Below are 10,236 nucleotides of genomic sequence, written 5' to 3' on the forward strand. Positions count from 1 at the left end.
CTTTCCACCACAAAAATGAATGATTGCATTAGTGAAAATATACGTCAAACAAATCTAGCCCTTGAAGGAAGAGTTGGAGGTTGAAGGTTAGAGGTTGGATGCCGGAGGTTGGATGACTTAAAGGCTCTATGGAGACTCCCCTTTAGTGGTCAGATACACCTCTGGATGAAATTCGGTTCTTAACTTTTCTTCCTCAATAGCCCCTATTGTCAGGATTGGACTTAAGGCATCATGAATGCTAAGCAACTACTCTGCCACTGAGTTACATTCCAGGTCTGGGATTCCATTCATCATTTACAGCAATTACAGGGCAGGCTGTGTGAAGAGACTCAGTTCTTAGTTTTTCCACCCCAGGATGGGTCCTTGAGAACAGCTAACAGAATGATTTGAAGATTGGGAATGTTTAGGTTTCTGGGAGAGAAAAGCAGGGTTCTCGGGCTACTCTGTGAACTAAGGACAGTTTAGCTGAAATGGGCTATACAAAATTAGTATGTACCTGCACAAAAGCCAGTAAAAAAAAGTCAGGTTAATTTATACATCCGGGAGCATTTACCAAACCAACCAAACACGCTGCTGAGGACCCACACATGAGTAAGACATAGCTGACGCCAAGTTCCTTCCAGATACTGAGAAGATGGACAAGGTGATCCAGTCAATATAGTAGTAACTTGGTAGTGTAGCCTAAACCATGGTTGGCCTGGATTCCAGTTTGTCTACAGATGGCCCTTCTGTGTCAGGGTCAGCTCAGAAAGGGAATGTGGACTATGGCAGAGAGTAAATAAGGCCCTGTCTCTCTGGCTGCTGAACTTGTGGAAGCCCTGTCTAGGAACCCACAGAATTACTTCCTCCATACTTGAACTATCTGACTCACAGTCTCAGAAGTTGGATCTGCTCACAGGAGCTCCACATTTATAAAACTCTTCCTGCCACATTAAAGTGCAGCTTCATGGGGGCTAGAGAGATGGCTCAGAGGTTAAGAGCACTGACTGTTCTTCCAGAGATCCTGAGTTCAATTCCCAGCAACCACATGGTGGCTCAAAACCATCCGTTAAGAGATCTGGTGCCCTCTTCTGGTGTTCAGATATACATGGAAGCAGAATGTTGTATGCATAATAAAATAAAAATAAAATCTTAAAACAAAAGTGCAGCTTCACCTGTCACTCTCATATCCCAGACTTGCACAGCCATGCTCTCCACCAGAAGCATGTGTCCTCTGCTGAAGGCTCCATGCACTCTACCTGATCTGCAGCTTCCTGTCAACACTGCTTAGATGGAGATCTTTCTTTTTTTTTTTTTTTTTTTTTTTTGGTTTTTCAAGACAGGGTTTCTGGAGGCTGTCCTGGAACTATCTCTTATACATCAGGCTGGTCTCGAACTCACAGAGATCCACCTGCCTCTGCCTCCCGAGTGCTGGGATTAAAGGAGTGCGTCACCACCGCCCAGCGAGATCTTTCTTATTGCCAAGGGTTTCTTACCCCACACCCAGACCTCTGGAGGGTCATCTTAACTCTGCCTGCCATCAGATGTGTCCTGTCTGGTCTTTAGTTCATGCAGGTCCATGAAAGAAACAGGGTCATTCAAGGTTGAATTTTAGCCTTCTTGACTACAGGGGAATCACCATCTGGTGAACTGACTGACTATATAGCTTTGCAAAATAAAAATTTTGTTTATTGTCAGACAATTTACACCTTTAGAAAGACAATTTCCTCACACTAAAACCTGTTATCTGAAGCTCCCCAAAGAGACAAATGCCACAGCAATTCCCAGTCACAGGATATTTCAGTTTTCTGAGTTCTCTCACAACCAAGTTTTGCATAGGGTTTGAACCTTTAGGAAAACCTCAGGTAAGATTTGCATACTTCCAACAGAAGTTAGCAGATACAAAAGGTAGCAGTCCCTGAAGGCAGATGAAAGCCAGGAGTTAACTCTCCAAAATCAAACCAGTTGCAAAACGATGTGCAATCTCCCACTACAAGTCATGCCTAATCAACCTTGTTAACCTAGATGAAAGGTGACAAATCTGCTCCAGCCCTTACAAAGAGTGATGCTGCAGCATGATCCTGACCAAACACAGATCAGTGGGGACATCAGAGTCCTGCATAGATACCTGGCAGCCAAGACAGACAGTGAGCATGCCTACTTCATGTACCTGTCCTTACATGTCTCCAGAGACTTTGCACATTGTTTGGGGGTGATCCAGTCTAACTAATACAGAGCCTAGGGCTTAAAGGACAAAGGCCATGAGCAGAAGCTGGAGAGATGGCTCATTTGCTGCTAACAAGTATCAATGTCAGGGGATCCAATGCCCTCTTCTGGCCTCTGATGAAACTGCATTCATGTGGGGCACAGATATTCCATAGGAAAAATACCCATGCACATAAAAAAATAAACCTAAAAAGAAAAGAAAAGTACACTAACTGCATGCCCAAAGCTAACAGCATCTATTGAAAGATATGCGCCAAAGTGACTTTGAAGGTGATTAACTCTGTTATCACTGATACTGTAATTCAAGAAAAAGAGAGACAGACAATTCTGGGCTTCCTGATTTCTTTTACACTCCCATAAAGAATGGTTTTATTGCCTGTGAGAATATAGGGTAATACAGATGTATTGCTAAATAATTTGGTCATATGACAAATTGATTAAATTGTGTCTATAAAGTACCATATTTTAGGAGTAGCTAAATACATGACAACATGAATACTGATTCCATCATAAACTGTATATTCTTGGAGTAACCCTTGCTATCCATATCCAGGACATCAATCATCTGTGTAGTCCTGGCTTGCTGGGAGCTCACTATGTAGCACATGCTGACTGGAACTTGCAAAATCCACCTGTGCCTGTGAGTTGTGGGATTTTAGCAGTGTGACACCACACCTGATAAGAGAACCTGAGGTTATGTGTGACGAGTTAGAAATTGTTTTTTGTTCATAAAAATACATTATTTTCAAAGGGGACTTTAAAAGGAAGGTCAATATAAAGAGTGAATAGACTTAGCAAATTATGAAAAACAAGAACAAATAACATCAAAATAGTAAAGCCAAAGCCAAAGCAAACAAAAGAAAAATCAAAAACAAGACCCAACCTAACTACAGCATTTGCTCACTGCAGATTGAGCAGCACAGACCTAGAGCCTGTGTCTGACTTGGACATAAGGTATCAAGGCCATCACTGATTGTAACATCCTTTTCAACATTACTGTAACCATGCCTCTTTGGGTTTTGGGGTTTTTTTTGTTTTTGTTGTTGTTGTTGTTGTTTTGGTTTTTTGGGGTTTTTTTTTGTTTTTTTGTTTTTTTGTTTTTTTGTTTTTTTTTGTGTGTGTGTGTGTGTGTGTGTGTGTGTGTGTGCCATGCTCTCCCCAGGCTGTAGAGGAAACAGGTTACAGGCTTTGGCTCTAAGTCTTTGGAATTCACTTGGCTTATCACCACTAAAGCATCCTTGATGGTTCATCAGGACGAGCACAACTTTACACTCCAGACTCCTCCTGGATGCCCAGCAGCTCTGGATGTGCTTTAGCACTTTTCTGAAGCCCTGCCCTGTGCATCCGCAGCAAAAGTCAAATCCCAAACACCTCCATGTGCAAACACACCTTCCAGGTCTACCTGAGCCAAGACTTTTCCTTTTCAGCTCAAAAATCCCCACTCCTAAGGAGATAAATGTCTGAAAGTTCCTCTTCCTGATGTGCACCAATACTTTGTAGCATACACTTTCTAGAGCCTGAGGCTCTCTGGTGCTTTGTCCCTGAACCCCACAGTTTCCACGTTACTAAGGCATCCTGCTCATAGCCACTCATGTCTGGATACAGTGTTGTTTCCTCAGCTCTTAACTGACTGCTGAGCTTCATGAGCTTAATGCTTTGTCCATTCACCAACTGCATTTTTGTTCATAGTAACTCATGCTTTTCTTCACACTCCCTCCTGCTCCATGAACATACACCTTCAAAGATAGCATCAGGTCCTCTTTCTCAAACATGTTTATTTTCCCCACCCTTAAGCCCCAAAATTGCACCATCTGCAGTCAACACGGGTTAAGACAAACTTCCTATACCGTTATGGTTCTCTCTGCTGGGAGTCAGAGTGGCATGATGAATAATTTGTGGGGTCTTCAGGGTCTATTTTCTCCAAAAATTTAGAAAGCAAATTGTCCTAAAACTCAAGCCTGATATATTTATCACCTGAGGGTCACACCTGAATCTTTTTTTTTTCATGCCTGCATCTCTGATATCATCTGCAGGCACAACACAGGCAGCAAGCTCAGCCAGGATCCCTGCCTGTCTTGTTTACTGTTATTAGAGTTGCTGACTGTCACATGACCCACACGTGATTCCCATATATCTTTTCTTTATACTCAGAAAGATCTCATCATAAATCAGGGGCTGGAAGTGGACATCTCTGCACTGGATATATGGTGCCCTGTTGACTCTGGATAATTTTAGTGTGGCACATTCTATACACATGCCTTTCAGCTGATGTTCACATGGTATGAACACCCAACACAGCTCTTGACCATCAGAACATTATATGAATTTTACCAGCCAAATGACTGATAGCCCCTCCAAGTGATAAGCCCATGGCTTATTTATAGACCACACTTTGAGACACTAAGGGATGCTTTCTGATGAGTGACGACCCTCTGTTGATGTAATATACACAGACTTGACTAGCTGACCTGAGAAGAAGAATAAATTCTACAGCAGGTTCTGATGGCTGCGGTTCCTATCTGCTAAGAAATCCTGGGGCAATTCTCTAAGCATAGCAAATGGCTTCTATGACTGGATCCTTAATCCAAAACCCACACTATATCAAAGCCTGTCGCTTCTTCCTGAAAGTGCTTTCAAACACTTGTTCTTGAGGAAGGTGAGCTTTCCTCCTTTACATTCATCTGAACGTGGCATCTCGGTAGTACTGAATTGCTTATATTGATGAATAGAGGGATTTTGAGGAAGGAATGAGAAATCCATGGGCAGTTTATGAAAAGTATAGCTCAACTCAACATGGGAAGTCAATCAAGCTAAGGGAACTGTGGCTTTAGAAGGGGGGGTGCTAAATGTCTTTCCACATATTCCAAGAGAGGATCCTGGAAAGGGAACCTGGGATTCTAGTTCATTTAGGGAGAAATAATTAGCAGGGCTGCAAATGATGTTCTCCATGACATCATCAATCCCTTCCCTGGGCATTCCACTGTATCCTGGGGAGCTCATGGCATTCCATGATGTCACCAGTGTTGTAGCAACACCAACTGCCCTTAGAGCATTCCTTCAGTGCCTTTAGGATATACCATTAAACATGTTGTCAAGACTAAGGCGTCTACTTGGGAAAGAAAGTGGAGAACGTCCAGAGACCAGAGAGGGGCAGAAGGAAGTGGGCATGCAGTCTCAGGGTAAAGCAGGATGAAAAGAAATGTTTTTGGCATAGGCACAGTGTGTGCTGGGTAGGAGATGGGGAGCTTCCTGGAAGACGTGGGTTAATTTGAGCCTTTCTGTACTGCTGGAGCCTCTGAGAAGCAAATGGACTTCCCTGCTTATTATAATTCATGAAATTTCAAAGACTCCTGAGCATTAGTTTGTCCATACCACTGAGCCAGGACTGGCCAGGTCGAGACTGGTGTTCTGGGAATGCCTACATTTTACTTTTACTGGTGTTTCGGGTATAATGTGGGGACAGGAGACAAGCAGGAGGCAGGGAGGGACTAATGTGTCCCCAGCTCAGGGCAGACATCACTGCACTTCTCCCCAGTGGTTTTCTTTAGGTGAGGTGGCTGTCTGACACTAGTCACAGGGAGAGAAAAGTGCCTCTGGCCAAGACATTGTGTCCTTGTGGTGTAGAGCAGGACACTTCTGTCCACCTCTCCCTGACAGTGGCATCCTTAGAGTTCAGCAGTTGAGGATGGCAGGCAGTTCTCTAGCGTAGGCAAACAACTGTTAGAGGCAAGGGACAAGGGCAGATTGGCTCCTTTGTTCCAGCTGCAATGTCCTGGGATGCCAGTGGGGTGACTTTGTGACTTTTTTGGCCATGGTGTATCGCCGAATGACTTCTCAATCCACAACCATGGGCTTGTATGACCAAGTCTCCTCACAGCACCTGAATGCTTCTGACTTTGCCAGATCATGTTGCATCTAGAGCCACTGTGAATAAGCCTGATGAGGTGGTCTTTGTGTTCTCCTGAAGCATGTGTAGTGAGGCAGAGGAACCCCCTGACTGGCTACATAGCCACATCTCTACATAGTTAGGGGAGAGCTGAGATCCACAGATGGGGTATATTAACCCGGCTTAAAATATTTGGGTTGTCCCTAGGTTCCAGACATGATTTTTCTCTTTGGGCCACAGGTTGGTCTGTACATCCTCTATGCCTTGTCACCAAGCAATTTCACTTGTGTTCATCTTCCCATAGAGGCTGCAACAGAGCTATCAACCCATCCAGCGCTCCTCACTAAAAAACAAGTGAAGAAGGAAATGGAGAGGCTGAACAAGGAGCTGCAGCTGATGACCAACCAAAGGAATGAGTTGCGAGATTGCCTGCTCTTCATCACTGAGGGAAATGTGGAAAAGAGGTATCCATTGTTTCAACCTCTATAATGACTGTCTTGCCTCTGCAATGTCACCCTCATCTTCATTGTAAGGTCTTGGATTCTAGGAGCCTGATCCCTCAGAGTTTCACTTTGCCCAATCTCATGTCCCTAAATGCCTCTCACAGGAGAGGCAGAACCTGAAACCTGGGCAGGGAGTGAGATGGGGATACGATCTCATTGCTTGCTCCTAATGAGAACCAGAGTTGTAGTCTGAGTCATACAACTCTGGGATTGAGGCAGTAATGTGTGAGTTCCCAGCACACATGTGGAAAGGTCCAGACATGTGGTGGCTTGTGTGACAGACTAGCTGCTGTGAGTTTGTGGTGACTCCTTGTACTTGCCAGGCAGGTGATTGCGTACTGGAAACTTCAGGGAGCACAGTTGTACAGGCCTTGTCACACTTTGTCCATCTCAGTGTGTGACTAGAATTCCTGAGGTAGTCACTATCCTTTTATTGTGCCTTACACTTTTAGATAATTCTGAGTCCTGCCTTTCTTCAGCGCTCTCTCTCTCTCTCTCTCTCTCTCTCTCTCTCTCTCTCTCTCTCTATCTCTTTCTCTCTCTACTCGACTCACATTCTCTCCTTCTCGTGTGTGTGTGTGTGTGTGTGTGTGTGTGTGTGTGTGTGTTTACATACATTTGCATATTTGTGTGTTCCTCCAGACTCTGGGAGCTGGGTATCTGTGATGGGTCCTGAGGATTTGCCTGTCTCACACTTTCCAGGTGATGACAGTGGTGATATGAGGTCTGGGAGCCTCACTTTAAGCAGCACTGCTCTTGGCCTATGAGATCACCTTGGTTGGACACAGGAATTCCTTGGGGGAGTTTATGTAGCTGTCCTGATGTTGGGTTTCAACCCCAGAATTCTGTGCTCTGTCCAACTGTTCAGTAATAGTCACCCAGGATCTACAATCCTTGTTCTGAAACAAGAGAAACATCAGGACATGTTTTTGGTGGGCCAAGACCTGTAGCATAGACTCTTGGGAACATAGAAAGTTAGACTGACCTTCCAGGTCTGCTGAGTGAGCTCATGCAGAAATGCCACCCTCCATCTTAACACCCAACCTCTGCTCACCTGGGTCAGGATAACAAGTTAATTAAGCATCAAGAAGTCCCAGTATATAGGAGTCAAAATTTGGTGTTCACTGGGGTGTGGTAGACCATGACACCAGTCTGGGATCATGTGATCCTGCAGGCCTGTATACATAGAGTTCTTTGCTCCTGGGGCCAGGCCCTACTACAGGCCAAATCCTTCCTATGAGAAGCTGAAAATGGAGCATAATGAGGTCGTGGCAGAACTACAGAGCTTGCAGAGTAAGAACACCGAGGCTTCAGAGAAGTTAGATGACCTTGCCAAGGAGACAAGCTTCTATCGGTAAGTGCCTGTTTAGGAATGGACCCCAACAGCTGTGGAATGGCCATGTCTTCCTTTCTTTTTCTTGACTGGAGAGTCCACACTCTGGTCTATCCTTTCTTTGTCTTAGCAAGCATCTCTTTGACTTGTATCTCTTGCACTTAGTTTTACTAAGAGTGAAAGAGACAGTTAGCTCGTCCCATCACTGTCCTGGAGCCTCATGAGCCTCTAGGTAGAAAAGCAAGCTGGGTTGTGGTTGTGCATTCCCAGAAGTCTAGAGGCAGAGGTAGGTGGGTCTCTGATTTCAAAGGTAGCCTGGTCCACAGAATGATTTCCAGGACAGATATGACCAATACACAGAGAATCCCAGTCTCAGAAAATGAGAAAGAGAGAGAGAGAGAGAGAGAGAGAGAGAGAGAGAGAGAGAGAGAGAGAGAGAACAAAGAAGTCAAAGAAGTGAGATTTTCATTGTGAGGGGAATGTCAGGCAGAGGCAGACATAAGTATCTGGAATCAGGCCCAGGCTTTATAGATCTGGTAGCTTTAGAAACTATAGATAGAATATACTCACCTGGGTCTCCTGTCCTCACTCAAAGCAAGTTTGCCCATGACAAGCTGTTTCCCCATTACCAGGGACAGTTAAGGGCATTTAGGGGAATCCTCCTTCTATTGAAGTGGCATGGATCCCTTTTGGCATTGGGGTTTCCTTTTTTTAAAATTAGCTATTCCCTGATTTGGCCTTCTGAGTGTAGCTGTCATGGCTGTATTGAGCTCCTGGTTACACATTTCTGAGAACCTTTGGTCATTTGGGGTTGATGGTGCCTGGAGGCAGGGGTGGGAGAAGGAGACTCTAGGACCTTACTATACAGAGGGTCTTTCCAGTGGTCTGCACAGCCGGCTCCTGATGGAACAAACTAAGCTGAAGAAGAAAGTAGACATATTGAGGCAGGAGAACAAGAAACGGATGGAAGATTGGTTCCTGCTGAAGCACCACTTGAGGGAATGGAAATTAATCTGTAAGAATCAAGAGGAAAAGACCAGTGACCTCCAGAGCCAGCACAAGGTAAGGGCAGGTAGGCAGGTCAAGCTAAGGTCGGGCTAAGGTTAGGTACCAATTGTCCATTTGACTGCCTGTCTGCCCATCCACCCCCCTGTGCTTTCAGCCATCACCTTACTCATGCGAGTTCCCATCCAGCCCTCCACCTCATGCCTCCCGGTATTCATTCAGTGTCCATGCACAAGTACTTCTGGGAAGTTAGCCTCCTATGAAACTGAATTATTGGCAAACCCTGCTCTGCTTGAAGCTGTAGTCCAGTGAAGGAGATGTATCAATAAGATATCACACACCTACATGTCATTGTGAAGTTAGGATTCTATGCACAGAGCTTTGAGTGAATGAGTTCTGGATCCTGGGACTCATCTGTGTTCCAGGGCACATGGAGATCACAAGCAGGAAGCAGTTTGCAAGGAGATCCATGTGCAAGTGTCAACTGAGTGCTTTCATAGTCAGTGATATGGGTGGCATGTGGCCTTCTCCTTTCTTCCTGCATCCCAATGTGCTCTCTTCCTTTACCCAGGACTTGGTTCACAGTGACAGAAGCCTCTGTAGCAACTTCTCAGGCCTAGTTTCTGTGAGTGGTCCAGGAGAGTTCTTCCATCTTGGAGAATACAATCTGGAGCTAATTTGCTTAACAGATGGAGGCCTTTTGACAAGCTGGGGACCAGGGTTATAAGCATTGTGATTTCAAGGGGAAATTTTCTCTAGCCACCTCAATAGATTCTGGCCAAGATGAGCACACTCCCCACAGCAGCTTTAGTCCCCAAGGGATGATGGCTGAGTTGTGAGACTCCTCTGAAAGAGCTGTGTGCTTAATCTAACTCATCTGTTCATCTTTCATGGTGTTGTATTCTGGGTTCTATCTATCTATCTATCTATCTATCTATCTATCTATGTATCTATCTCTTCCGTAAGCTCTTTTGGGTCACCTCACCTACCAGCCAGTTACTGGGATCTTTTCTATGTGTGTCATTTGTATGGCAATGTGTGCATGCCACTAAAACCACAATCTTCTAATGAGCAGGAGTTCCGAAGATTGGAAGAAACACTGAAGTTCCTGCTGAAGCAGAAGGAGATGCTTTCTGAGGAAAAGCACTTGGCAGAAAAGGTTCAGCATCACTTTGATGTCTACCAGATGAGGTAGGAGGCCAGGCTGTGGGGAGGAGGTGGAGCCAAATGGGTCACCTGTACTTGGGATCTCGGTCTTTTGGGGCTTCCTCTCACATGCATGGCTCCCAATTACAACCAGGAAA

Source organism: Cricetulus griseus, unplaced genomic scaffold (genome assembly GCF_003668045.3).
Source record: "Cricetulus griseus strain 17A/GY unplaced genomic scaffold, alternate assembly CriGri-PICRH-1.0 unplaced_scaffold_282, whole genome shotgun sequence".
Lineage (NCBI taxonomy): Eukaryota > Metazoa > Chordata > Mammalia > Rodentia > Cricetidae > Cricetulus > Cricetulus griseus.